Source organism: Ctenocephalides felis, unplaced genomic scaffold, assembly GCF_003426905.1.
Source record: "Ctenocephalides felis isolate EL2017-DRISC unplaced genomic scaffold, ASM342690v1 CF-g0.4_SCAFFOLD_03571, whole genome shotgun sequence".
NCBI classification, from domain to species: Eukaryota; Metazoa; Arthropoda; class Insecta; order Siphonaptera; family Pulicidae; genus Ctenocephalides; species Ctenocephalides felis.
The window spans coordinates 29502821-29528922 of record NW_020539725.1 but is presented as its reverse complement, the minus strand read 5'-3'; the positions used below and the strand labels follow the sequence as shown (position 1 = coordinate 29528922).

Here is a 26102-nt window from a genome sequence, read left to right as displayed (position 1 = left end):
ATATTGTGACGATAATCATAATTATCGTCGTATGATAATTATTGTCGCTGATAGTCGTCAACCCCAGGGTACACCATCCCTACACTACCTAAACTACCATTGGTTCTTGGGGTCCATCAGAGAGACGCTCCGGAGATCCTGGCAATTAAGAAGTTAGAGCCAACGAAGACGTATCCCATAGGCGAACGCCTTGGGATACGTTAGTGTTAGTTGTGTGTGTGTTGTGCAACAAGACAGGTCCAGCTTAAAGGTCAGATTATGTAAATTATAAGCTGTAGCTATTCTCCCCTCATATGTCCATATAAGCACATATACCATATAAGAATAAGTGGTATTAGTTAGGGAACATGACCGTATGCAAGTACAGTCAAGTTCCACAAATACATGCGCGATGTATTATTAATTATTTAATAGAGTTAGTTTAAAAGTAATCTTGGTTTCATTCGTATAGTAGCTACTAACCCCCACAGGTAATTACAGGTACTTTAGCGGGCGATTGGAGTGTTGAAGTAACCCTTCGTAATAGGGGTTGCAAGGCTAAAATATAATTTTGGCAGCCATTGCATACCCAAGAAGGGGGCTTCAACCCTCGCGTCACAATGATGAAAGCGTATTCGATCCCCAACTTACAATTTTTTTTATTTTATATTTAAATAATATTTAATAAAAAAAAAACCAAGCGAGTAGCTCCCACTGTATACGTGTTTAGGTTGTATTTTTAATGCGTTCGTAATTTTTATAGAAGTTGATAGAAATAAATCAAATTTTAAACGTCGCGCAATTTCTTTATGTGTGTGTATTTTCGTATGTGTATTGCTACATGTGTTTATCTGTAGTTTTGTTTCTTAAAAGCGCGCGTACCCCGATATTTTGAGATTATAAATCATTGATTTGATTTTAAATAAGGCGTGAGTGTGAAACTTATTAGTTGTTGTATTTTAATGGATTTGTTAAACTTTATTATATTTTTCGCGTTTTTTTGGTGCGTTGCAATTAGTTTTGAATATTAAATAGTATAAAATTTATAAAATAACAAAATTGTAATTTTTTTAATCGAATTCAATTTTAATTCTTGCTCTATTAAGTTAATTCTATTTTTTTTCTCCCCAATTTTGTTTTACAGTATTACAAATTATTACATTATTATGTTTGAATAGTAAGCAATAAAAAAAAAAATAAATAAATAAAAAATTATATTTTCACATAATCGTAGATGTAGTAATTGCAATTTTTTTACTTCATTTTATTTTTTTATTATAAAAATCGCGATATATATCCACAAAAATATTTTTATTTTCTAAAATAATATTCCAATAGTCGAATATATTTTTTCTAGTAAGCTCAAATATGGTACACTCTAGCGCACATACGGCGGTCACGCAAAACACATGGCCATTTTTCGGAGAAATTTAACTTTCAAGTATCCTTTTTCAGTGATTTTGACCTGACCTGTGCGCGACACAGGCATGGCGTACAAGTGCAAAATTTCATACTCACACCCAGTGATTGTTAAACGGTTTGAAAATGTTCGCGCGCATAATGCATTTTGTTGTCATTTTTAATAATATTTTTAAACATAAGTACGGATATAAGTACAGATAAACACAAATAGTTTATAGCGGTTTTCATTTATTTTTGATTTAGTTTTTTTTATTCGCGGTTGTTAACAAACCTGTAATTACCAAATTTTTCGATTTAAAGACGAATGAGGCAAGATTACTTTTTAATTTTTACGCGCTATGAATAAAATAGTTAGGATAATTTAATTAAATTAAGGTCTAGGTTTCTTATTTGTGATTTTTTTTGAATTATTAATTCAGAATAATGTAGACCAAGAAAGTTGTAGAAAAAATATTAAGTTTTCTTTACTTATATAGATTAATAGTTAGGATTTTTAAATAAGTTAATGTTTACTAGAAAGAATTTGTGTTTTCTTTTTATGTTTTGTTGGTAAATTACTTAAACTCTTATGAGAGTTTAGCTAAAAAATTTGTTAACTTTTTTTTCAACTAAATTCATAGGATAAGAATTTACTTTTTATTTTATATAGAAAAATTTAATTTAAGTTGAAAATTATTTTATAATAAATTAATCAGTTTAAAAGTTTTTGAAAGTTATCCGAATAAGTCAAGTTTTTGTCACTTTTGTTAGTCAAGTGTAGGATTAGCAATTTAACAAGTTTTAACAAATTGCTATTATCGTTGGTTTTATTTTTAAGTAATTTTACGGGGGAGAATTAGCATAAAGACTAGCGTGCCTATGTGTAAAAGTGTAAGAATTTTGAGAAACTCACGGGGTGAGATGTTTGGCGCGTACGAAACGCGTGCAGAGAGTCGAAGTTTTTTGAGCCAGGCAGACAGTGCCGAATCGGATTTGTTAGTTTAACAAGGACTTAGTTTTTTTTCAAATAGTTGAAACATAGGCATGCTATTCATATCTGACCAGCTGGATTGTTGTATAATAAATAGGTATAATAATTGGTTTGTAGTATTAGTATAGTTTTTTTTTTATATTTTATATTTAACGTCGTGTATTTTCGTGTTTTTTTTTGTAAGATGATGCAATAATGAATTAGTTTTAATAATTTTGATTATGATTATTAGTTTTAATAATTGATTTTTGATATGTTTTTCTTTTTTTAAATATTTCTCTCTTTTTTTTATTATTACGCGTACTAATGTTGGCCTCAGTTCTGCCGGGTCACCATTGTCTGGTGCTCTATTCGCGGCTTTATCCGACCGATCCTACTAATAATAGGATTGGGATATGATTTCTTTGCATAACGATCACAACGGCTATCGCGACCAGTCTAGTTATACATCGTATGCGGCACGGTAACGAAAGGACTAGCCAACCTTCGTTAATTAGAGCAGATTGCAGGCACAAAGTGTCTTTTAGAAGTCATATCTCTGCGGGGCAGGGACACTGGTAAGGGTTTCACTCGGTCTTGCCAAGTACGGACCTGTACCCGACGGTTGGATAAACGCTCTAGTTGTGTGCGTCATACAGCTAGAACGGCCAGTGACATTTTTTCGCTGTTTTATTTTCGAACTAGTAGTTTTTTTTCTTCTTCACGTTTGTCTAATTCTTATAAATTTAATGTTTTATTATTCCATATAAAATTAGTTTTATATCATACGCGTAACTTCGTCACTTTTACTGTTTTTATCCTATTATCATTATTGCATTATCCGTTTGTTCGCCATTTTAATATATTCGAATAATGTTTTGTTTTATATTTGTATATATCGTTGTGTCGTTTTTTTTTAGCCGTACGTCGCGAAAGGTTTGGTTTGGTTACGGATAGAGTTTATAGCCTTTGTTACAAGGTAATGAGAGTATAGAGGGCAAATTTAAAAAGTTAATTATGTTATGGTGCCCGATTGTATATGTATCAATATAATATAGTTTTATGTTAAGTATGAGAATGATTAGAGGTAAACGTATTATTTTCGTCGTGTTGTTTTTTTGTTTTTTTAGTGTCACCGTAAATCAAACCAAACGAACGTTGTAGTGTATTATCGCGCGTTTATACCGTCGGCGTTTGGTTAATTTTCGTGACGCCCTTTTATATGGACAAAATACGATTTTATTTTATTGAAAATACTTAATTCTGTCTCGTCAATAGTTATTGGCTCGTGTTTTTGACCGCCCAATCCTGATTAAGGGGTCCGATATGGCAAATAGAGTTAATGAAATGAGGAAATTGATAAAGGAAACAAGTATGTACGGAGTAGTAGAGATAGGGCAAACTTAATGTTCAGAATCAAGTATAAGTATGAGTTAGTTTATATAAATGAATATATAAACTGAAGGATCGTGTCGTAGCATTTACCATCCTTTTTAATTTTTTATTTTCAATAGTCCTTTTTTCAATTTTTTTTGTATATGATTATACCGTAGGCAACTCGGCCGTCGGTTGACGTAGCTTTAGTCCGAGCGGCCGGGACAAGCAGTAACGCTTGGGCATGAAACGTCCGGGCTCGTTTCATAAGAAATTAGATTGATACGACATGATTCATTTTTGTAGAGTAAAAGATTTTTTCGGCGTAGAAGTATATGATTGAGAAAAAAATCATTTACTTTTTTTTTAAATAATAATAATATAAGGTTTAGTCTTAAGATTCCCCTCCCCCTCCCTTAGATAGGTTGTAGAATTAAGTTTTAGAATATGTTAGGATATTAGTCGTCATGGTGCACGGAAGTTATAGTGGGATTTTTGTTTTGTGGAGAGTAGGTTGTTGCAACGTAAAATTGTATAATATAAGTCTGCAGGCTTATATCGGGACGCATATCGGATGTACGTTTTTGTTATGTGTATTTGAGATTATTATTGTTTAAAGCTGGGCCCAGTTGTCCACGAGCAAGGACCACTAAGATGTCCGAATCGATGGACGCGTACGGTTTCAATCGGGGAAACCGCCCTTAATCAAACCCGCAGCCGTTGAATATTTGTGACAATTATGTATGAAATTATAGGATTATTTGCGAAGGTACCTTCAGTGAGACTGGAATGGCGCCATAGGTCGCACGTCGCCATTTCCCCGCGAAGGGGGCAACCTTTGAGGGCCCTTGTGCCGAGCTGGGGAACTCTGGGTGTGTCCCGCTTACACAGGTGATTGTAAGTGCCATTGGTTTTGGGTGGGGCTAAGCGGTCGGTCTAGTGTTATTATGGTTGGGGCGCTGCGGGGGAGCAAGAAGGATAACTAGATCTTAGCCCCCATCTGTGGTCTTGTATTTGGGGGCAATCACACCAGTAGAGACTGAATTACTGTAAATGTCGCGCTCGTTAGTCATCTAGTGATTTAAGTAATCGAGTTTAGTTTAAAGCAAATGTAAATAATTTTTTCTTATTGTTCATCGTCACATTAGCTATTCTTTTATGTTTTTTCACGCGTTACTCCATATTGTCCATATCATCGGGCTCATCGATTCTGGCGAACTAATTTAGATTTCGGGTTACGTTTATTTCATAATAACTAATACTACAACCAAGAAATTAGGGAACAGCACACACACATAGGTTAAGTTTATTGTCAAGATAGCGATAAAAAAAAATTGTACAAGAAAACGTTCTCTTTTTAGTAACATCTTAATCTTTCCACGTGTAATTTTTTTTTGTATTGTAGCATTATATATAATTTGTAGTTTTTCTTTCGTCTAATTTAAATGAAATCGCGATTTGAAGTTCATATAAGTACAGTTTTTTTTTTCTCAAACACGAGCTATTGGAAAACAAAATTAATTAAGTTTAGTTGAAAGTCAAATTGACCCATATATATATATATATATATATATATTTAGTTTTGATATTTGTCTTACAGATTATGATTGTCAATTTATATTTATTTTTATTGAATACTTGTGATGTTTATTGTTGATTTCTTTTTGTTTGTTGTTCATCAACCTTCTTTGTTAACAAATGGGAGAATAGCTAGTTAGGAACCCAAGGCGTCATATATCTGGCCGAAAGCACAATTACTGAAGGCACACACCCACAACTACAGTCTACGCTCAAATTCATATTAAGTAAACAAGGCTCTGAACGTACGGCCAACAATTATGGATACCGCTACGGGGACCTCATACATTGTTGAGAAGTAGCAACAATTTTTAGAGCCGAGGGCGGCTCTGGTGTGACAGGGGGGCGTGTGACGATAATCATAATTATCGTCGTATTGATAATTATTGTCGCCTGATGGTCGTCAACCCCCAGGGTATACCATCCCTACCACTACCCCTAACTATCCATTGGTTCTTGGGGTCCATCAGAGAGACGCTCCGGAGATCCTGGCAATTAAGAAGTTAGAGCCAACGAAGACGTATCCCATAGGCGAATGCCTTGGGATACGTTAGTGTTAGTGGTGTGTGTGTTGTGCACAAGACAGGTCCAGCTTAAAGGTCAGATTATGTAAATTATAAGCTGTAGCTATTCTCCCCCTCGTATGTCCATATAAGCACATATACCATGATATAAGAATAGTGGTATTAGTTAGGGAACATTGACTGTATGCAAGTACAGTCAAGTTCCACAAACACATACGCGATGTATGATTAATTATTTAATAGAGTTAGTTATAAAAGTAATCTTGGTTTCATTCGTATAGTAGCTACTAACCCCCACAGGTAATTACAGGTACTTTAGCGGGCGATTGGAGTGTTGAAGTAACCCCTTCGTAATAGGGTTGCAAGGCTAAAATATAGTATTTGGCAGCCATTGCATACCCCAAGAAGGGGGCTTCAACCCCCCCGCGTCACAATATGTGCATTCCGAGAACCGTCCGCATGGTCTCAACGAATCTTCTTCGTGTTAATTTAATTGCAGAAACATCAAGAAGATCTGATAAGCATGAAGAAATGTGTGCTATCAATCATACAACACCGTGGAGAATTCGGACGTTGGTCATCATCTCGTGATGTATGTTTCCGTTTCGATGACCGTAAATGAAAAATTCTGCTGTGATTTATGCATCAGTGAAAAAAGTTTCGGATATGTGAATGTCAAGTTTAAAGTTACAACAAGAAGAATGTATAAACAAGACATTCAATAAACGTTTATGGCTTGCTGGAGTGGATTTTTACCTTCAACTGGTACGGTTTATTGATTGCGTACCAAAATAATTGTTCTGATTTTCTTGATGATCTCAACACTGGTATTGAATTGAAATTATTTATTTAGTTAATGTTGTATATGATAGAAAACTTAGTGAGTCAAATATTATCGAATATTGTTAGATACCATCAACCGACGACGGCAAGTCGGAGTCCCAAAAATAGGTTGTTAGGCATAGGTCCTCGGTAGTATAGTGGTCAGTATCCCCGCCTGTCACGCGGGAGACCGGGGTTCGATTCCCCGCCGGAGAGGATTTATTTTATTTCTGTATCAGTCCAATTTATTTTTATTTTCAGAATTATGTTTGAAATTACAGTGGGTTATAGATCTTGGTCCATTCGTATGTGTTTAACTCAAAATCTCTACGAATTAAATAATGCTCCTAAAAAAAATTATATTAAATATGACCTTTCATCTATACTTGAACAATATTTTGTTGTGCATCACTCTATAATTTAATAGTACTTTGGACATCAATGAAGTTCAGGTAGATTCCGTCGTCTGAAAAATTACACGTGATGAGAAATAGATCAAGTTTAGTTTCCAGTTCGTCCGTGAATTTTGCTAATTCAGCTTTTTAATACTTGAACAAACCTTGTAGAAAGATTATCCCATTACGTTGAACTAGGCATTTCTAATTAGAGATTGAAATTAATAAAATACGAAATAGGACAGTTTACTATGGGCTATGGAGCCGAGAATATCTTCCAAATGTAGTTTTTTAAACATATTTTAACAATCATTGACTGGTCTTCTGCGAACGCCATAGATTTCTGAATATTTTATGTACTAAAAAATGAATCCAAGTTAATTGTGACATAATCCTATAACCTGTGACATTAACATCTAATTTACAAGGTAGTAATAGAACCAATATGGACTTATGGCATACAATTGTGGGGCTGCGCGAGCAAATTCAACATTGTGCTAATGCAACGTGCCCAGCCAAAAATATTAAGACAGATTACTGATGCTCCATGGTTCGTAAGCAATAAGACCTTACACGACGATCTTTATATTGAATTTATAAATAGAGTTATAAAAATCAACGTCGTCAAACATTTTCATAAACTAGAACATCATTCAAACTCTACAGCTTCTTGAGTCACCAATTTCAAGAAGACTGAAGAAGAAACTGTCCAAAGCTAATATTGAAGACCCTTAGAACTACCACAACCTTATATGAAATTGATTCTCTAACTATCAATATAATATTTTTATCACAATAATTTATATGCGTATAAGAATAAGAGTGTTTACTATAGGAACGAATTCAAGCCAAAATGTTCAGAATTCGAGATTAGGAACTTTCATTCAAGATGCTAGTTCAATTAGTAATAACATTTTAAGGATCTCTGTAAAATTTTATTCAGAAACTTATTCATTTCTTGGTGAGATCATTGTGTTGTAAAGTGCAAATATTTAAAAGCTATAGTACTGTATTTAAAACTAAAATCAGAAAAAGTGTAAGATTAGAAAATCTAACAAGTTCAAGAACGAGTATATATGTTTACATGATTATGATAGATGTCAAAATAACTTTTAATATGCTAATCAATTCTAATAATGCTTTCGTTTTCAAAAACTGAAGTTATATTCCGTTGAAAAGCGTTTTCACAGACATCAGTCAAACTGAAATTCATTCACCGCATGCGAACAGCGAAATAAAATCATTTCGTTCCGGTTTTGATTGGATTATTCATTCAGATAAAATAATAACATTATACACGCTTCTCGGCGCTACTTCAGAAAGATAATGATAAGATTTGTACTTTTTCTTCCTTTAATAACTAATGCTCGGAGAATAAGTTAATAACTGTTTTTATCCATGTATAAAAATAAAAGTAATATGTAAAATGTTATTTTTATGGATTATTAGTGATTATGGAACTTAATAGTGAAAATAATTAATTTTGTATTTTTAACTCTTTGGGGACGGCTGTCCACCTGTGTGAACAAACATGCTCTGTGAGACACAAGCTATTTTATAAACAATGACTCAGTTTGCATCAAAACGTTGAATAGATTACATATAGCAGTGATAAACAGTGTTGTATCTTGAAAATAATGTTAAGTTATTTTAGTAGTATTTTTAGTATTTTTCTTTGCTATATAGTCTTTTTTTTAATATTTGAAACGACGGTACAGTAAATTGTTTTGAAATCGGCGCCGTCCCGTAAGGGTTAATAGTAGAATAGATCAATCATTATATTTGGCATAAATGTTTACTGTTACATTATTTATATTTTAATAAAGAAAAAGTTCTAAGCCCATTTAATACACCTTTTTATAACAGTAATATTATACAGTACAATTTTAGCCGGACGCATTTGCTGGGGATTTTTCATATAATGATTTAGATGGTAAAGTAAGGCATATGCTTCATGGTGTAAGTTGCATTAATGTTATATTTTTTACATTTGTGTCATTTGAAGGTTAGGTCTTTGCAATTGAGATTGTGAAAAACGCTCGAATAAACAATTAATAATAATAACAACTGGCATAGCTTTTTGACAGCTTTGAGCCTCCTCAACAAAGTGGAATTTTAATCAGAAATTCACTTACAATGGGTTAGTAAACGAAATTTTAAGAAAGAAAAAACGTAACTGTGAAGTCTAAACAATTCATTTTTTTGCTCTGCATGAAACAGTTTGCCTAAATTTGTTTTGAAAATATAAAAAAAAATTAGAGACATTTACTTAAACAAATTGTTCTGTTTTTATCTTATGATGATAACTAATGCTAATTCCACCGTAAGCATAATACGTGCGCATTGACTACGCACTGTAAGCAAAACCTAGCAAGTCCTCGGTAGTATAGTGGTCAGTATCCCCGCCTGTCACGCGGGAGACCGGGGTTCGATTCCCCGCCGGGGAGGATATTTTTTTTATCCTTTTTAAAAAAAAAATATTTATAAAAATTTATAATATTTTATCAATAGTCAATAGTCAAATCTCAGAATAGATACTTTCTTTTCGAATATCATATATAATAAAATAGTAATAGCGTAAACAAGAATTTGTAATCGACTTGAATTCTGGTTCTAAGTAATGAATAACACGTCTTTAAAGCGAACCCAAAAATCTATTACGAAAGTACGAAATACGTCCAATTGTAAAGACTTTGTGATAAGTTGTAACCTTTTGCACGGGATTTTATCATGTATTAGCTATCAAATTATTGTATAAACAAGATTTATAATATATCATTATAAACGAAGCTTTATTAAAATATGCGAATTCCACGTGTATGCTCAAAATGTCAGCTTGGATTGAAGATGCTAGAGGCTTTATACATGATCACAGAATAGAGTATTCATATAGTTCTGATATGCAAATATTTACTATAACTATATCATATTTGATTCTTATAATTTAAATAAAGGATTTATATTGAGATAAAGCCAAAAATCAAAGTGAATGAAAATTTTGAGTTACTAATCTTTTTTTAAAAAATATTTCTTTGGTTTGAAATACTACAATGAATTGTAGCAAAAACCATTTGCATAAATGGAAATTTTATTTTACTAGTAGATATCCAGTTCGAGAGTCTATAAAATGTATCTGTCAAAATATTAAAATATCGGCAAGAGTCTGACAGTAACTACCTTAGTATTACCGCATCTTTGCATATTAAATGAGGTTTAAGTACTCTCCTAAGTACACGTTGATTTTTATTATCGTTACAAAACGCCAATTATCGGATTAACATATTAATAAATTGACATTATGTATATGAGCATATAAGCATTTGGTATTGACCTACAATGTAGAATGTCTCTTGTATTAATTAAATAGGAACATACCAAGCACAAGACGCTTTTGACATTTAGGTATAAGGTCGGTTTCAACAGCTGACAGCACAAGAAAAGGCGAGACTGGCCATAATACCCATCGATAGGCCTCTAAACATTACAAATTTCATTTGTAATGACTAACTTAAATGGTACTTGAAATGAAATATTGAGAAATTTAGCATTGTCGAGCCCAAAAACTTCTATGTAGAAGAGTGTTGAATCACTGTTTCAGAAGATAATATTTTAATAGAAATTTTAAGAGTTTATGAAGGATAAATAAGTTTAGAAATTCACTACTTCAATGTAGGTAATGGACAAAGTAACTAATTTACTATTTGTAATTATATAAAAAGCTAATTACTCCGTAATTTATTAGAAGAATATCTAAGATCCAAGATGGTAGTTTTATTCTTAGTTACTGAGTTATCTCACAATCAGATCTTTTCCAGCGCCTGATAAAAAGCTGATAGTATAGGACGCCAAGTTTCCTTTTTTTAGATAAGGAATTATAATAAATAATAATTTATAAGGCTGTGGGGTATTTATTTTAAAGTTGAACTTTCGATAGCATTGTTAATTGGCATCTGTGCTATTTGGAGGTTAGATTTTAGAAGTTAGTATTATGTAAAACGCTCAATTGATCAGCAAAGACCTAGGATTTTCATAGCTTGCGACCAACAACTTGTGTGATTGTTGAACAATAAAAACCCGTAGCATAACAAAACTATTTTATCTGGAGAATTGGACCACAAAACTTACAATAGTTTTTCAAAAATTTTTGTTTCACCAGAAGAGAAAATGCAAAAGCTACCAAGTCCTCGGTAGTATAGTGGTCAGTATCCCCGCCTGTCACGCGGGAGACCGGGGTTCGATTCCCCGCCGGGGAGGATTAAATTTTTATGTCAGCATCAGTGGATAAAGGTATACTGTCTCCATCAGTAGATATGCACAAACCATATCTATAAATGAGCACATACGAAGAAATTTTATTTTGTTTTAAATAGAGTATTTGAATGAAGCAGAGTTATGCAACATGAATGATTTAGATAAATTGCAGAATATTTTTGCAAGAGCAACTCGTATTTACAATTAGATCCAGAACTCAAATGTCACATAAACTGTTGTTATCTTCGTTAAAGAGAAGTTAGTGTATAAATCAGCGGCCGGGGAAATTTTAATCATAACCCCAAAATATTTTAGTCTAAGTTGATTACCACCATGGCAAAGAAAGATTTACCCTCATACGGGAAACTGCTTAGTAAATACAATAAATATTAATTAAAAATCATACTTTTTACCCCCAAAAAGTCAATTTTTACCCAATTTGGAGTAATTTACCCCGGTCCCCGACTGGTATGAATGGTAGTGCTCGCTTTGCCCATATCTACTGATATAAGACGTAAGACCACATCTTTATCCACTGATGATAACCTAAAATTGTATGTTTAAACATTTGGAAAAACTACAGATTACACCAAAGCTGGTCAATAAAGTAGATAAAATTAAGACGTTTTTAGAAACGAACTTGTAATAGCTACAGTGTCCGAGGCCCATCAACTGTATGATTATTGGCAAGTTAGTGCAGCAGTTTCCAATTTGGGGCGCAAAAAAATAATTATATTATATGCATATTTTTACATAATATTGCATAATAATTTGTAAGCTGATAATATCAGTTTAGTATTTATAAAATAAAATTGTTGGAAAAAATTAAGGGGGCGCAACATTTTTTTTAATAGAGCGGGGGTGGCACGGTGCAATTAAGGTTAGAAATCACTGAGTTAGTGCTAACCTTTGTGCTGTGTACACATCTTTTGACGTAAGATTTGAAAATCCACTGATAAAGTCATTAATTTATATGTCAAAACGGTTGGAAACTAAAAATTATTTTGTAAATTCATTTTTGTTATATGTATCGCCCTAAAAGAACTTACTCATTTATCTCAACATCAAAATTAACTTATATATATATATATATATACATAAAATAACATTGAATTATATAATGACTCTATTAAAATTCCTAAAATAATTATGAACCTTCTCCCGCATTCATCAGCACCTATATTTAACTTCAACGTTTGCAGTGCCTCGCGATCGTCGAGTGCCCTTCGTTAAAATTGATGTCGTTTATAGATTCTTTCAAAGGAAAAGTCAATGAGAAAATTCTAGTTTTACTTGAAACAGTTTCTTTTATATATCATCAAATTCATTAACCGATTCTCATACTGGTTACCCATGAATCATTTATATTAATTAATAATATATTACCAATAAATGCAGGATAAGACATACTATTGGACGAATGTTTATGCACTGATAATAAAATATAGTTATTACCTTTATGCAATACTTGGTAGAAGTTTAGTGTGATCTCACTTACCTAGAACAAAAAGAAAAGAATAATTAGACATATAAAATGTAACATTAATGTATGTATTAAGGTAAAATACATATTATATTTAATTAATAATTTTCTTCTCAACTCAGAATACTTTGATGAAATATCAGTAATGACTTTACATATCAAAATGACCAATAATGCATTAGTTTGAAATAGCATTTTAAAATATTTGCTTGATATCATCACTATCTGACACAATAGAGCGAGAATCTAAATAACAATATTTACATATTTATACTGAAATTAGCACATTAAATACTCGTATGTATTAAAAATATAAAATACCACAAAATAAAATCTACTTAAAACAACTTCAACAAGATTTCAAATTCTGAGAAAGCCTACAATGTTAATAAATACGAAATGCCATTACCATAACAGTAATGTAATTTTAAACTACACTTCAAATTATAATCATTTTAATTATTTATTGCAGAATTATTATAATGGCTCTATATGTAATCACAGTAATAATTCCAAAAACATAATGAAAATTTCGTTAAACTGTGTTGAAATTCTTGCACATTAATATTATTATTATGAAGTATGAATTTTTATGGAAACTAGCGTCAAGTTTGTAATTAGAAATCATGATAATATTTATCAAAAAGTGTTATACTCAACTGATAAAAAAATTGATTTTATTTTAGATACCTACCAATTGACGATGCTATTGGTATTAATTATTCATAAATCAGTTTTTTATAATAATTACGATAACTACTATGTGTATGCGAATTTTGAAAATGTATTTGCTCTTCACGTTTTTAGTAGTGGTCTGAACTAAATATAGAGAACCTTAGATTTAATTATCCTTTTAAAAGTATAATGTAAATAATTTCGCATAAAAACGTTATGTGTATTAAATTATCCATACGATAACAAAGAAAACTAATTCATCAAATAAATAGAGTAACTCTATAATTGCATACCACGAGATTTAAAAAAATAAACACATGGGTTAAAGTGTTAATAATATATAAAAAATTAAAATTTGCTAATAATATATCACATATCCATTAACTTAAGTGTATTATATGGGTTTAGATGGGTTTCATTTTCTCTGTTATTATTTAACATCTCTTTTACAGCTATTTCGTCTTTTGTCAAACATATCAAAATACATCAAATTAAACTTTGTAATTTAAAAATCTTAATTCTAATGTGTCCCAGTGATTTTCCACAGGCAATTCCATATAATTCAAAATTACTATATGTGTAAAATTCCCACGATTATAATATAGCACATTATAATAAAACCTCATTAAATTTCCTAGCTGTTAAAAATTCCTCCAATTCCTTGCCGCATTTCAATCATTGTTTTAAAAGAAAATCATATACATTACACAAACAGAATGGAGCATGCGAATAAAATAATGAGATGTTCCTAAGTGGAAAGAATCACATAAGGCGGTCCGTTATAAATGCCTCAGAGGTACCGATATGAATATTAGAATGAATATAAATCGTACACCTGTACGTATATATATTTATAATGTAAATGTATGGATGGGTCAGTATTATTTCTTATTTGTATATGTGTGTCGAATGCGGTATGTTTACTGGGTCAATTGATCGGAGACGAAATCGATGAAGGAAGAACAGGTTGCCCGCGCTCGATTGCACATGGTCGGCGCGGATCGATGCAGATCATGGCAAGTAAATCGAGAAACAAGAATTTGCATCGGAATTTTATTTAAAAAAATATTAGTAAATAATTTTTTAAAAGTTGCTTACTATACTACATTTTAGAAAATCCTTTCGGCTCGCAAGAAAACTACGACAGTCTTTGTATTTTAATTTTGGTAAATAATTTTAAATTTACAATTGATTGTTTACAAATTAGTAGATACGCCCAGTGGCGTATGGGCGTCAATTCTATTCTTATAATTACAGGCAAACATTGATATATGTTCTTGAATTGTAGGTATACCCGTGTCTTTGTGGAGGATCCATGTTGGCGTGTAGTGAGAAGCGTTTAATATTTGCCGCAGGAATTTGTTTCGTGCTCGTTGTATTATGTTTAAATTGCTCTTTTTAGCAGTACCCCAAAGTTGTAATCCGTAGGTCCACGCGGGTTTGACCACAGCCTAATGATAAGTAAGATAAGTAATTTGTTGTAAGTTGATAATTCTAGTTTTCTGTTTAGGAGCCAATAATAATATTAGTAAATAATTTTATAAAAGTTGCTTACAATACTACATTTTAAAAAATCCTTCCAGCACGCAAGAAAACTACGACAGTTTTAGCATTTTAGTAATTTTAAACTAGCTGATATTGCTTAGTTGAGCATAATAGAGAAATACTTCCAGAAGGTTCGTTCAAGTAAAAAATGCTGATGCTAGTAAATTTCGCGCCGGACTCGTAACTAAACTTGATCTATTACTCATCACGTATAATATTTCTGGCATAACTTACCAAAAATTTCATACATATCTAATGAACTATTTAATTAACTTTCCATAGGGTAAGTTATTCTAATCATTCAAAAATCGAATTATTTGTTTTTTGCATATCTTTACGTTTCAGCAGATTCTGAACATTTTGGCATACCTTACAAAAAAAGGATGTATGTGTGTATATGTACATAAAATTTTTTGTTACCGATTTTGGGCGTATGGGTCAATACGCTTTGACATAATTTTAACTTTGCAATGCAGTTCATATAATTATTAGAAATATGAAATTAAATTCTTCATATTAACCCCCCTTCATTAAGTTCAATTCATTTACTCATGTAAACTTGTATAAACGTCATCGTCAAATTTAATCTTTTATATTTTGTCTATAAAATACGAATAATGAAAGTTACAGTATTTATAATAATAAATTTAAAAACATTTATATTCTTCAAATATCTCATTACTGTACGAGAAGTTCCAGCAATTTGCCTTAAGGCACGATACCATACACCACTAATTATTAATTTATATTATAGTAGTAGTGTATAACAATATACAACAATTCTAAATTTGGGAAAAGTTGCATAATTGGCAAAATGCATTTTAGAAAATTTGCAGTCAATTGAAAAGAGTCAAACAAAAATTACATTAAAATTGTCATCAAATTTTGCACTTTTATGAACTTGATAATAGTTAATTTCTTTGTTTGTATGAATACAAATTGCTTTCAGTATACCCTATAGATTAAAGTAGCAAAAATGCTACATTAAATATCTAAATTATATTTCATATTATTTTATTAAAAGTGAAAAACGCAAAATAAAAATAATAAAACCTAATTATCCTACATTAGGACCTAATAATTAATTATCATACATTAGAACATAATAAGGAAAATTTGCTACTTTTATTTTTAAATAAGGAGTAGTTGCTTTCACGCAATGATTAGGTAAAAGCAACTCAAATTTTTTCATCCTATATATCAACGATTTTTTAAATAATTCACTAATTTAATTAAAAAAAACTAAGCTTATACCATGGTCATACTCTATTATGAATTAATATTATTTTGTCCTTAAAATAACAAATTTTAATAATTGTTCATATATAACCTTCGCTATTTTATCAACACTATTTTAAAATTACCTCTTTCGTTAATTAATTCGTACATTTTACAAAATTATTAAGTGGTAAAACAAAGAAATTCGCGTATAATTTCATTTCTTAGGAACTCTATTCATTTGCATACAATATTTTCAAAAAAAATAATAATAATAAAAAACAATTACGTATAAAACCTTTTGAGACTTTATATGGGATAATTTTAGTATCACAGGTGTATAATCCATGCAGAGTCATATATAGAGACAAATCTTAAAAATCAAATGTAGAGACAGTATCCTAGACATGTTCGGCGTTAACTTATACACTACGATTTCTCAAGCCCGGATAGCTCAGTCGGTAGAGCATTGGACTTTTAATCCAAGGGTCCAGGGTTCAAGTCCCTGTTCGGGCGGCAATATTTTTTTTAACTAAATTTAATTTTTTATAAAAAAAAATAACTTAGATTAACTTACGAGACACATTAAACACTAAAACGCCTTTCATTTACTCAACTGTGCCTTTTTTACTAATTCTCACGAATTAATATAATTATGGAACTTTTTTTAGCGCTATATATCATGGTCTTATGGAACTTACTGAAATATTACGGCGTTACGACAAGTAGTTTAATTTTAAAAATTCATCAAAGTTTGAGAAAATAAGTACCTAGTTTTTTTGACGTTAGCTAAAATTTGGTATAACAATAGAGTACTTGGCCTTAATGAACATACTCCAACCATTAAAGTCCTACGGAAACTGGTTCAAATATAAAAATTGTTGATTTTTGAGAATTTGCTTTTAGAAAATACTCGGAGTTAAGGTCCGGTAACGTTAACTCGGAATACTTATAATCACTCATGAATTAATTTAGTTTTTATTGATTAAGTCGATTTTTTTATTTTGTTAACGATGTTTGTTATAAATTATAATTCAGGTATGACAAACTTATAAATTTGAAATAAGTTATAGCATCGATTGCATGTAATAATAGTATACATAATTTAATATTTAATAAGTTATTTAAATTTGTTATCGCATCTTAAAATTTTAAGTGTTACATTAAAAAACCCAAAAAAAGTTTATAGTTGAAATAAATTGTATGATTATGTATTTGTCTTCTTATATATAATTAAAAAAAAGTTCAGTATCATTTCACTACATCGTTTACACTAGAGATAATATTCACAGTTTATTTTTAGACATGCTAATTAACTGCACATTAATTATGATAACTAGAAAACATTCATATAAAATAAATGAATTTCTGTATTAGTTACACACGATATAATTCAAAATATACGTTTTAAAATTTAATATAAAAAGCGGAAATTATTTTAAAGTTTATTTTAGAAGAAACAACAATTAAGTTCCTCTAAAACAGGTAAATAAACTTCGATTTGTAAATTGGCAATGAATTGCTATGCATCCATAGTGCAGTAATAAAAACGTATCGCAATAAAATCACAGTATAGATTACTTCCTCATAATATCAAGTCATAAAATCCATAATAAAAGTTTTATTACATCTATAGATTGCTAATAATTCGATGCCTTAAGAATTTAAATAAATTATATTTAAGATAAATGAACTTGGAAGATGAAGATTGGTAATTGTTTCTTGATATTTCAGGATGCTGAAGGATTCATTAAATTGTTCTTTTCAGTTTTTTCATTCTTTTGAAATTTTATCATAATAAACAATAATACCATTGCTATTGATATGTTTTATATAAAGTTGATTGTTGTTTCTTCTAATAAATTAGAAAATATTTTCTGCTCCTTGATTGTTAGATTAGAACGCATATTTCGAAAAATCTTTATGCTTATTTAATTAACAACTATTTGAAGACTTATATAGATATTCTTCTTATATCCAGTTAATTAGCATATTTAAAAATAAACTGAATAGATATATCAAATCAAATGTAAGCGGATATATTAAGAATGTGTTCGTATTTGAGGTCTATTTTATCGGAGAATTTGCCCCTAAATTGATTTATCAAAGGTACTAAGTAATAACAATTGAAAAATCAGCAATATTTTATATAATATATTGGCCACCACTGCCTATAATATTTAATACATTTAGCTTAAATGGAAACTCAAGTTTTAACCCACCTCCTCGAACATAATATTTAATTTACTATATATATTACTGTAATAACTGTCTCGAAATAGCAATTTAATTATATTCTATCAAATTATTATCCTCTCTTATAGGATTTGATAGAAATGAGTAGGCACGTGCATTTTAGATATTTATTTGAATAAATCTCTTAGCATTTACGACCGATTAGTAAATTGTTTTGTAGGTGTTTCATAGTCGTTGATATTTTAATGCCAAACGAACAAACTTAAACGCTAAACGATATTTGTATGCTGCTCACGACTATGTATAAAATTCCAATTTCTAGAGATTTCTGAAAAATTACTTTTAATTTAATGATGGGATTCGTTTATCGGTAAACAGTTAATATTATTTATTTATTGCCTAATTAATGAATTTGTTTAATTAGTATTTAGTCGAAGTAACTATTACCTAATAGGAATAAATAGTTACTAAATACTGCGTATGATATGTGAACTAGCATGTGAGTAAATTAAAAAAAATATATATTCCTGCAAAATTAATGTTAATTTAATGATGGGAGGTTGTCAGTTTCGTTTATCGGTAAATAGTTTTGATATTATTTATTTAATGTATAATTAATAAATTTGTTTAATTAGTGTTTAGTAACTATTACCTAATATGAATGCTGTGTATGGTAAAGTAAAATACTACATGAGCAATTTTATAGAGATTGTTGTAAGAATCAATTTCATGTCAATCAATAGTAATTAAAGAATAAAAATATTAAAAAAAATGATCGAATTGTTGGTCATTAGAATTTTCATCCACATTATAGTATTTTTCCTTATATCAGTGTCTATTCGAAGACTAATTGTATCTCAATATATAACCATTTTTGTGGAATACAGTGCATTGAAAAAAATTAAGATGTACCATTAAAAAAACTAACCACATAAAAGAATGATTATAATTTTTTGTAGTTTTATCCACTGAAGAAGAGTCAAATTGCAACTAAAAACGTATGAATATCTATTAAAATTATTTTAAGAAACAATTTAGTTTTTTTTCTATTCAAATTGTCTACAAGGATAGCGGTTTAAGAAGTTTTTGTTTATTTAATCAAAATAATTATTACCTTAAGAAAAAAACAATACATAACTTGATCTATTTCTCATCACATAAAATCAATCAGACGACAGAATTTATCAGAACTCCATTGATGGCCACGAACTATTAAATTATTAATCATGTTATAGCAGTGGTGCCCAAAAATAAGTGAAAATAGTAAAAATAAAAAATAAATGAAAATAGTAAAAATAGTTTTAACTCGAGTATGATGTATAAAACAATATATGTGCCATTGTCAGCATGCTTTCTATCTGACAATGAGTTATTGTTATATTTCTTGTAATATTATACTGATGTAACTCAATATGAAACACTTGTACATCCTAAAACATTTAAATTCATTTTGAAATTAATTTATTGAACAATTTACAAGTCAAATTCTTTTGTATATAGAGTAAATTTTTTTGTGAAGAGCAATCCAAAATTTGGTTTAGTTACCTAATTGTAAAAACAAACCTATTTATATTGACTAACAATTAAATCCTAATCAAAAATTCATACGCCTACTCAATGCATACACATGTCTATTTGTAGAAAGTAGCATTATTATAATAACAATTACTAGTTGCATTGTTATATGACTACCAATATTAATCAACAAACGCACAAATTTATATTTCCAATTAGAAGTTCTAAAAAATACGCCGAAGCTAAATTACCGCATTCACAGACGATTTGACCCATTGCCACGGTTGTCTTTATCCAAACTCATCGGCGTAATGCATTGAATATTAAAATGCATAATATTTGATCAAACAGTTCTAAAATGCGGTCAGCTTGTGTAACTTTACGACTTTTGTTATATCATACTAAATGCTAATAGTTATATCAATGACGATAATTTTTATCCAAACGATACGTAACATTTCCAGCACTGAAGTTTCCCTATTTCTGATAACGCATTGATCTCTCAACATTTAACTAATTTTATTACTTGTTGAATTACTCTAAAGCTATAAAATATGTCATAAAACGCAATCAATATGGGTACTGAATAAGTTATAGGTCAATTCAATGTGAAATGATTAGGCTTTAATAGCATTAATTTATTAAGAGTATTCATCGGATAAATTTTTAAATTGCGATTTGAAAGGTTGAGTTTTATAGTGTAAGGAGTAAAAGTGTGTAAATCTACAATATAGTAATATTTAATGTCAAATTTTATAGCTAACTTTCATGTACGTACACCCACTTTAAAATATAGAAAATCACACACATGCACTTGTATAAATTAGGTATGTTTATTTATATATTGACATTTAGTGTAGAACTCCTTTAAGACAATCATGCTTAGTACAAAATTCCGCATAACACGCCACTCGAAGTAGTTTAAACTACTTCAAAGTTGCATGAACTTCCCCATATGTGTGAATAATCGATTTAAACAAAGATATTTTTTTACCTGTCTACATGTCTACCTATCTACATTTATTCTCGTCTTATTCTATATCAGTCTACCTGACTCTACCTATAATTGTCAACCTGTCTAGCTGTTTACATGTCTACTTTTTTACTTTTCCTACCATCTGAATACTTATCTACCTGTCTACTTGTCTATCAGCCTACCTGTATATCGAGTTTATCTGACTATGTATCTCCTTTTCTATTTTCTTAATTACTTCTTTTCTTGTCTACCTGTCAACTAGTAATGACTAACTACTTGCTTACTTGTCTATTTTTTTTTTACTTTTCTGCCTGTTTACCTGTCTACCTATTCACCCAAATTTGATTTTATAAATTAATTAATAGTTAATTAATTGATTTTTGCACTTCTTATATAAAACTCTATTTATTTAGAGTAACAATAATTAAAACCAAAAGAAACATAATAAAAATTTACAATGGCAAAAAAATTTCGAATACTTATAATAACTTTGTATCAATCAAGTATTGTCTATTAATAAGAATTATCTAATTATCAATCAATAACTTTGTATCAATCAAGTATTGTCTATTAATAAGAATTATCTTGCAATTTTTTATTCTTCTTCCTTATACGTTGTTGATTAATTTATTATGCTTAAAAAAATGGATATATAATTTTTTTGGAAAACTGCTAAAAATTTTTGTTTTTTTTTACATTTAGATCTTTTTATTTTATTTATATTCATTCATCGAAATTGGAAAAATTGGGAAATGTAAAATATCCTTAGGGTAGAAAACTATGTATTATATATATTGTATCATATCCCACATAATGGAAAAATCATAAGGATTATTAAAATTGAAATCAACTATAAATACATGTATTTATAATGAAGCATTTTGATTAAATACAAGCAAGCAAAATCTCATTTTTTATAATAGTGATTAATATCCCTCCACAATATCAATTTATATAGTTTCAAGAATTTATTTCTGCAATTAGTACGTAATTAGTAGAGAAACGATTTCTGCATTTTAATATAAATCTAAGTCTTTTTATTTCGAAATAGTTAATTTCTTCGCAGAGAACAAGAATATAAAGATTCGTTGTTCTGTGGCCATCGGGTATAGGCCAGTATAGAATAGACTTTCACAAATGTCGAATCATGTGCCTATAGATTGATAGTTCATAAACACGTGATGCTTCTAGCTAAAAGCAAGAATTAATCTATACGAGAAACCGTTTTGCTTAGAGCAAGTAAATTTAATAATGTAATATTGTGGCCCAACTAATAAAATAAGCAATAAGAAAAAATTTGCAGTTAGTACTCAAAAATTAAATTTATTATATTTAGTAAGATTTATGTAGATACACACACAAATATTTCTGACAGCAGACTAATTATGAAAACAAATTATTTCACTGACCCGTCTTAACCATAGAATCATCTCGATGTTTCGAAAGGACTTAATATAATAAAAATATTGAATTAAATATTATAAACTTATAAGTATTCGAATAAACCTATGATATTTAAGAGGTTTGTTTTATCTATCAATTTCATCAAAACTCCAGACGTGTAAACCTGACACTCTCCTTGTAAATTACCCTCAGCTAATTATTTTGTTCCTAAAATAGTATAAAACAAATTCCAATTTAATGAATTTTTAATTTTATAAATATAACTATGGTTCTAGCTAAAAGTATACCTATAGCAAAATTAACTTTTCATTAGTAGCGGAAAAGAACTAGCTCTAAACAATTCGAAAAATTAATTGCATGTAACACAATAATAAATTGTAAATAAATTCAAGGAACAACAATCCTAACGAACGAAATAATTTTAGTAAATACCATAGTAATTAATATGTGGAAATCTCCAGATCACTAAATCATTCATATGACCATTTATATGCAATCGAAAACGTTCTATTAGAAAATGACTTTTTTTCGGTTTAATGTAAATTTTAGTAAAAAAACAAACGCATAAAATGAATAGGTGAAATGGAAAGTAAACGTAGAAAATTAATAAATAAATTTCACTTAATATAATTAAATATGTGTGTGTTAGTGTAAATTATTTTTCAAAAAGTATCAATTAAACTATGTAAATATGTAACCGGTTTATAAATTTACTACTAGCAAAGTTACAGTATTTGTAGCTATAATATGCAAAGTCGATATAAGGAAAAAGAACTCTATCTTTCGTACGAGTCGACCATCGACTCGACCATCGACTCGACCATCAACGACTGGAAGAATATGAAATTTAAATCCTATATATCCTTTAAGCATGTGTTATATTCAACCAAATTAAATAAAATGATTTATATCGACAGCAGATGGCACGAGCAAGATACATTAGTAAGAATCGGACAACACTAATTCTCTGGCAATTCCAAAATTAGACGATTTGCATATAAACGCTAATCATCAGCAGCGTTTTTATGAGGGCTCGTTTGTCATGTACGACGTTCACTTGTTTTTCCGTATGAGTGTTAGATGTTATTTGTGTAAATAAATACTTTATTAATCGCAGCCAGTGTTCCTTATTCGTGCTTCTGGAGTCAATTCCTTCCTCAGTATCCATTTTAAATACAATAAGCTATTCCGAAAGGGTCTAATCAACCCCATCCTTAACAAAATGAGCCCGTAAAGCTTTTTTTGGTTTAGGAATAAAAAAACGTTAATGTTTCTCGGAGTTGCGTAAAGAAAGGTCCTTTTATATAAAATTCAGTCATAAAAAGGATAAAAAAATATCCTCCCCGGCGGGGAATCGAACCCCGGTCTCCCGCGTGACAGGCGGGGATACTGACCACTATACTACCGAGGACTTGGTAGTTTGTGCTTACAGTGCGTAGTCAACGCGGACGAATCATGCTTACGGTGGTGTAAAATTAGTTATCATCATATGATAAAGGTAGAATAATTTGTTTAAGTAAATATATTTAAAATATATTTTTTCCAAAACTGAAAATAATTTTTTTCAAAACAAACTCTTTTATGCAGAACACAAATATAAATTATTTAGAGTTACGTTTCAATATATTTACAACCATTCAGGAAAGGCAATCAGTAATGTCGGTGACTAAAGTGCAGAGAGGTAGGTTTTAACCCTTTGCACTCGCTAATTCCTAGATTTATATGAATTTTACCGCCGAAGCGGCGGCATCCGAGTGAAAAGGGTTCAAATGCTACCTTGTGGTAGGTTGAAAAATATATAGTTATAAGTAATGTATGAATGAACTCAAATTGAAAAAAATATTTAAAGTGTATAAACAAACTGAATAAACATATATATGAACGAATAAAAAATGTACTCTTCTTTTAGAATGATTTATCTAACATGTATGTTTTATTTTCATTTATTTTTTAATTTTATCAAATTAATTAGATGTTTGTAATAATAATAATAATTCATTATTATTAAGTTTTAACTGCAATGTCGAACTGTTGCTACCATAGTAAAGAAAAGATAAAATTATAACTAATACTCTATTGATCAAATATTTTTTTACAATAGTGTTTGTCATTAATTGAAAGGTGCTACATTTGTACTAAAAATATAATATTTTGTTATAAGCAAGAGATAATTGGAATATTCGATACAATGTTCATGTATGAAACAGTTTAAACTAATGAATTTTCCTAACAATTAATTTTAAGTACTTTGCAATAAAATTAATGAGAATTACTTATATTTATACAAGCCAAAAAGCAATACGTGACATGTTATACTATCTCAATTTTCTTTATGATTGGTCAAAATTCATTATAAAATTATTAATAATAGTAAAAAGTATTGTATAAAAGGGGTTATAAATTAATGCTATTACAAAAAAATACAGTTTACGGTAATGTGCTTGTTCTAAATTTTAACAACCGATACCCTAGCAGATAAACATTTCTTAAAATTTCATCACTTTATATAAATGAATTTCACCCAGAGACTAAATTTTTTTCATAAATGTATGCAACAAATTTATTAACATTAAATATTAAAATTTAAAAAAAAAGAAAGGTTGATGTAACTGTGATAGTGTGATGTAATAGTCTCATGCATCTAAACGCTCCAACAACAAAACTAAGTGAGGCAAACCGTTTGCGCTAATAATATATCATATTACTCATTTATAGTTATCGTCTTCAATTGCCTTTACGTTATATTTATTTTAAAAAAAGTATTTATTTTCATAAATGCGTGTGCATGCACATGCAACAGAACACACTATTATATTAACTTTTCATCATTTCCTATACACAATTCGTGCATGAAATTATTACATATCGTGGATAGCTGTTCTTTCGTTGTGATAATCTATAATTCTGATTCGGAATAATCGTCGAAACGTAAATCTGATGAGGTGTACTTGGATAATGAAAATGTATAAACTGCGTTAATAGATAGGGAGTCGTTTTACAATATCCAAAAGACAAGAGTATCAAATTACAAAAGCGTGACCTGCAAGATATTCAAAAAGTATAAGTAGTAAAAGTTTCAAGAAGTAAAATTTTCAAAAGTCAACATATTCAAAAATCTATTTTGAAATATATATATTTTTGAAAATTTTCGGTAAGGATAGTTTCAATAATTGCCTTAAGGCACGGTGTCATGCACCACTTGTTGTAAATTGTCTTAAGGTAGAGTAGCACTTACACAACGAAAACAAATTTAACTAGGTACAATTACACCTAGTTTAAATTGTTTTCAATTTAATCAGAACAAATGAAACAACTCACAAATTAGAGGATTCGAGAGAGAAATTGATTGTGATCTTTCTGTGACTGTAGTACGATGAAATTGATAGTAAATGATGTTACTGTAACAATATAATACTAAATAATTTTCCTATGAGATGCTGGCTCTCTGTCTAATATAACTTCAGAACAATAGAAACTTCGACAAATGATTCTATACTATAAATGCACTAAAATGACGGATGTGAACATAACAATCGGTTGCGGTCTTGAACTGAATTACAGATTCACAATTCCAATTGTAATTTTTCTTATAGCGCGATATGCTATCAATTTGCAGTTAGTTCAACTGTGCACAATGTAATTAGCGTTGAATTAATTAGAGATGTTCTTGATACAAAATTATCACATAATTTGCTTGACCAGCTGAAGCGAACAGATAGAGGAATCACATCGTTATAATAATATATGTACACTTAATTCTATATGGTACACTGTCAAAGCTGAGCTTGATGGTAAA

At 29.8% G+C, this 26102-nt stretch overlaps 1 protein-coding gene and 5 non-coding genes across 10 annotated transcripts in view; 5 read left to right on the top strand and 1 right to left on the bottom strand.

Moving 5' to 3' along the window:
• LOC113385359 (disheveled-associated activator of morphogenesis 1) overlaps positions 1-26102 on the top strand; it is a 340934-nt gene that overhangs the window by 168758 nt on the left and 146074 nt on the right. The window lies entirely within an intron of this gene.
• Positions 6793-6864, top strand: Trnad-guc. Its single transcript has one exon. It is a non-coding gene; the product is annotated as a tRNA-Asp (tRNA).
• On the top strand, positions 9419-9490 carry Trnad-guc. Its single transcript has one exon. It is a non-coding gene; the product is annotated as a tRNA-Asp (tRNA).
• Trnad-guc lies at positions 11225-11296 on the top strand. The gene has a single exon. It is a non-coding gene; the product is annotated as a tRNA-Asp (tRNA).
• Positions 16659-16731, top strand: Trnak-uuu. Its single transcript has one exon. It is a non-coding gene; the product is annotated as a tRNA-Lys (tRNA).
• Trnad-guc lies at positions 23646-23717 on the bottom strand. Its single transcript has one exon. It is a non-coding gene; the product is annotated as a tRNA-Asp (tRNA).